Source organism: Vitis vinifera, chromosome 6 (genome assembly GCF_030704535.1).
Source record: "Vitis vinifera cultivar Pinot Noir 40024 chromosome 6, ASM3070453v1".
Classification (NCBI taxonomy): domain Eukaryota; kingdom Viridiplantae; phylum Streptophyta; class Magnoliopsida; order Vitales; family Vitaceae; genus Vitis; species Vitis vinifera.
Window position 1 is genome coordinate 4,637,833 of NC_081810.1, and position 5,827 is coordinate 4,643,659.

Below are 5,827 nucleotides of genomic sequence, written 5' to 3' on the forward strand. Positions count from 1 at the left end.
ATCACTACTCTACACATAACATGTCAAAAATCATTTGGAAGCAACTTATTCAATATGCCACATTTAGAGGTAGGAATTAGCTTTCATGAAACTATCTTAACCAAATCATAAATGCCCTCTTAAGGAATAGGCTATATTTTATGAAGGACAATTTTCATACTATATCTAAATTACTCACAAAGTTAAAAATGTATTACAAATAATAATTTAATCATGAGAAGGGGAAGTACTTATATAATGTCTTCCTTAATGTATGTCGTGTTAAACAACAATCTTGCTAAAAATAGTTTCAAATAGAATATTGTCAAATTATATAGCCTAGGATTGAGTTGATGGAACATTGAAATTTAATGACTTGAAGGATTTAAGTGATGAGTAATATCTCTTATTATGGAATTGACATTTACATTGTTACATGTATGATATTCTTTTAAACTTAAAAAATGACTGATTTTTAGAAATTAAATAAATTTGATTCACTTCTTGATCCAATGACTAGTTTCATGTCCATGTATTTGAAAGCATAAATTGAAATTATAAATATTGAAGTATTTCATGTCTCAAGGCATTTATAGTGATATCTTTATGAATCTCAATTTGAAAGTGCTTAAAAGTCAAAATTATGTTCCAATGAATGTTTTAACTTTAGACTGGAGTTTTGAATACTTGAAATGATGTTTTTAGTTGTGTTTGTTCAAATTGGAAGAGAGATGTTTGAACGCTCTCATTGCTACTTTCTACATCCTTTTACTACACTAATAAAGACATTCAAATCTCCTTTGTTGGGCATTTGAATGTCCCTACTATAAAAGGCATTTTAAGGTTGTTTCTCACCCATTGTTCTCTTCCTTCGCGCGCCTTATTTTCTTATGTTCATTCTTATCATAACTTAAAGTGGTTTTACTTGCATTCTTCTTTTGTTCTTTGTTTGATATTCTTTTGTAAAGTTTCTACATCGTGTATCTAAGACCTTTTAACAGTTCAATTTTCTAGGTTAATTTCTTTATTTTCAAATTCTCTCATTATCTTTTCTATGGCTCCTAGTAGAGTCACATGATTAAGACTTTCGTCTCCATCTAAGTCTCTAATCTCTATGAAACTACACATGCTCCATCCACCATAAATAACTTGCTTGTTTACGATTTCCATTTCTCACAATATATGGACACTTTTTGTGAGAGATTCATTAAAGGATAAATTTAAATTGTCTACATTTAAGGATACTCCTATTCCCCATATTTTAAGAAGGTCTTTGGGAGCCTTTGGATTTTAACAAAGGGGGTGTGTATCCCATACTCAGATATTCTATGCAAACATCCACTATTACATTCCAAATATTCAATTTAGCATTTCTATATATGGACTATCTTTAATTATCACTCTAAACGTGATTTGTGAAGTCCTTTGTTTGTGTCCTTATTAGGGCATTGCTCTACCCATGGTTCTTGATACTTTAACTCTCTCATCTTTAGAGTGCAATATTGTAGTGTTTTCTTTTTATATTGAGGTTCTTCTATTGATTGTTTGTATTTCTTTTATCAATATTCTTAAGCTATCATGCCTTTTGGGTACTTTTGGATATAGTACATTATATCATATTTATTATTGTACCTTGATTAGGAGATAGATGACTCAATTTGTTAGCAACATTCTCGTTAGGAGTGATATTGATATGGGTTGGCTCATTCCTGACATTATAGATTTGTATACTTTTGATACTTGTGTTGTTGATTTTTTTTCTTCTCAGTCATCATCTCTCACATTCTTTTGAAAATAGGGCTTGAGTTTTAGCATGAAGTCTCAAATTATTCAAAGGCTTCCACTCATTGACAAGACCTCTTGGTCCAAGCATTTAGCCACACTTCTTAGCAACTGTGTGGTTTGGGTAATAAGGCTATAGACATGGAAAGGTGAGAGGTTGAGCAAGGTCACAATCATCCTATACCTTCTTAAGGTTATGCTTAGGGTTCTCAAGGGCTGAGGTAGTTCTCATAGAGTTACTAAATCTATTTTTCTTGCTCCTACCCATATTGTCTCTACTATAACTTAGTCTATACAAGTATTTTTTTCAAAAGTTAGTTCGTTTAATAGATTAGTCACATGAATAATTGGCTAGCAACACGATCACTTTGGATTTTTGGTTAGGGGAAATGGACTTATGACTCAAAAGCATAGATGAGAGCTTGACTTTTGTAAAACATTGTGTTGCTTCATAGCTCAATCCTAGGTCTCAACCATTCCCACCTTTGGATATTAACTTCTAATATTCAATGAATTTGTTTCTTAGAGAGGGACATTTTTTCTTTACTCTTTTTTTTTTCTTTAGTCTTTTGCTTTTAGGATTTATGTGGCATTACTCTATCTTTTTGATATTTTTTAGATGCCACTTGTCTAGCATTGTTTCATCTTTTGACTCTAGATATATTCTTCATGTTTGCTATTTTTCTTCTCACTATCTTATGATTTGTGTTTTCCTTTATGCTTTATCATTCTTTTGTCACAAATTAAGAGAGAATAATGCTAATATGTATTTGTTTCATATTCTAATATACTTATATCTTTTTGCCACTTAGTTTTCAAAGGTATGTTATTTTAAATGGGCATTTAATGAATTTTTTTTAAAGAGCCTGAGATCATCATTGTAATCCATGTTTTGTCACAAAATTATAAAAGGGCAATATATTAATGTATTAGATTAGGTCAATAACTTTGTTCCATTATTGCACTAAATGCAACACATTTTGGGTTCAATGATGATAATGGCCGTAGTTGACTTCAAGCTACTTAAGATTCAAATTCCTTTGAGGTTCATATGTTTTGGAAGTATTATGATTTGGTCAATGGTCATGGAAAGTGAATTTAATGAATTTTTTTTAAAGAGTCCAAGATCATCATTGTAATCCATGTTTTGTCACAAAATTATAAAAGGGCAATATATTAATGTATTAGATTAGGTCAATAACTTTGTTCCATTATTGCACTAAATGCAACACATTTTGGGTTCAATGATGATAATGGTTGTAGTTGACTTCAAGCTACTTAAGATTCAAATTCCTTTGAGGTTCATATGTTTTGGAAGTATTATGATTTGGTCAATGGTCATGGAAAGTGAATGAAATGCAAATTTGGAGAAAAAAAAAAATTGGAAATGGCTAAAACAATGAGAAAAATGGAGGTGGACATTCAAACATCCAAGCAAACTAGGTTCAAATGTCCCTCCATAGGCTATGAATATTAATGCTTCCAAATTATTTTTTAAACTTAATTTTAATGTTTTTTTCAATCTTCTTTTTAATAAATTTACTTTGTAAAAAGCTTCTTCAAGCATCCAACTATGGTCATGAGTAAAAGCCTAGCGTTTTAGATTATAACGTGCTACAAGTGATTTTATAGGCATTGTTCTACCATAACACTCCTCACTCTCAAAATCTTTAAAGGACTTGTCTTTGATGTCTTATCAATGGAAAAACATGATGCATTAAACTACTAGCCTTGTCACGGTATTGAAGTGATCCACTAAAGAGCATGATGTGCTATATCAAAGATATATATATATATAAAAAAGTGTAAGTGCCAATTGGTATGTAGGGAGTTGAATTAAGTAAAATTATGTACCTTCTTTTAATATTTAGTGGATTATTTTTTGTGTTGATTGATTTTCTACTATCTTTGATTGCATCAAGTGTTAACTTAGAAATTCTAGATGTAAAATTTAGAAAATTGGTATAAACATTGTTTGGACTACCCATTCACCCTATTTAGGTAGTTCTTAATTAAGAATGAAGTTTCAATTATTATATATTAGTTTAAATTAATATTTCATTTTATTACTACATTGAATAGGACACTTCTTATATTTTGAGGGTTTTAACCGTTATGGTTGACTTGAAATTGTTTGAGAGTCACTGTTATGTGTTGAAAGTATTGTGGTATGGTTCATGACTTTGATAAGTGAATGAAACAAAAGATCAAAGGAAATAAAAAAAAAAAGGGCCAAAAAATGAGAAAAGTAAGAATGAATGTTCAATGCCTCACTGAGGACATTTAAGCATTTTATGGACATTCAAACATTCTCTTAATGAAACTTATAACATCCTCCTAATGAATGTTCAAATGTCCAAACATGATTCAAGCACCCTCCTATGGATGATTTGCTGAATCCTCCAAATTATTTTTAACTTTGATTTTAAGGTTTTTGTGAGACTTTTTGATAAATTTACATTGTTAAAACTTTTTATAAATGTCCAACTAAGATATAAAAGTGCTTTAATTTGTAATAGAATGCATTTGATCTTATGATCATTTTTCTATCATAACATTCTCAAATTTCAATGCCTTTCAATAACTTATATTGAAAGTCTTTTCAATAGAAATATGTGGTACATCGAACTATTATTCTCAACATGGTATTAAGATAATTTACTAGGGACCATGATGCATTGCATCTTGACGTAAAAGAAAAGTGTAGATGTTAGCCGATATATGATGATTAAAAGTAGGTGTGTTTAAATTAAAGGATCATTAAGTCATAATTATTTTCTAATTTTCTTAATGTTTTTAGGAGGAGACTTCATTTACTTCTCTTCCCATATGTACCATGGGAAGTTGTGGGTGGATGTTTTAACGTATCTAATAATTTTAATAAAACCCAAAATTCACAATTAAATAGTTTGATGTTTGTTTTTTTACTTAATTCTAAATAGAACCTTAATGTTTAATAGTGTTAAATATTAGATTATTTGTTTTTATAGTATTTTATTTATATTAAGTATTAAAAAGTAAAAAAAAACCAATATATTATTTTTTCTATTTAGAAAAAACTACATAATTTGACTTTTTCTATTTAGTAAAAAGTTTATAATAAGTCATGAAAAAGCAGAAAAATAAACAACATAAATTCTGAAAATAAATTACTTTCAACAAAAAACCAAAAAAACAAATACTACTTAAATATAGGTTTCTTAGGAGAATATCCTCATACCTATTATAATTTTTTTATCTATTAATAAAATATTATCTTTATAAACATTTAATTATTTCAAGTTTTCATAAAAAACACATTTAGACTATCTTTGGTTCCCGAAAAGTATTAGGGAAAGAAAAATAAAATGTTGAGGAAAATGATTTTCTCATGTTTGATTTTCTTTATAAAAAAAAATTAAAATTATTAAGAGATTTATATATTTTTAAATTATTTAATCCTTATATAAAAGAGTTAAATACAAAAAATTGAAATAATATATAAAAAAATTTCTTTACTTTAAATTTATTTTTTCTATTTTTTTCCATACATTTTTCCTTGAATTTTCGGGAAACAAACGCGACCTTAAAAAATCTGCTTTACTGAAAATGTTGCCTTCAATTGCGGAGAATATCAATTTTGTCAGGATGGAAAATGGAGGTTCACCGCGGAAAAAAAAATTTGGACAAAAGGATATTCCAAAATTAAGGTGAGAAAAACGAGATAGGGGGCAGCACAGTCATTCTACAAAAGCCTAACCGTTAAAACGATCGTTATCTATACAGGAAGACAGCGAGCCCTCGTCTAACGGTTTTAAAAGACGGACGTTTACTCGGGACAGACCTTTAACTGAGCGTGCGACGCGCCACGTGGTTGCCCCGAGATCTAGAGGATTTGCTTAAAAGATTCGGCACATAGTTCTCTACTCCCGGTTTTAGATCTTGGTCACGTCAGACTCCAAATGCCCTCGATTTTTACACGTCGGACGACACGACATCAGACGTGGACCATGGAGCAGCTCCGGACCTCCATTTGTTACACGTCATCGGTACTCTAATAATATCTTCCTCCTTTCTCTTTCTCAAC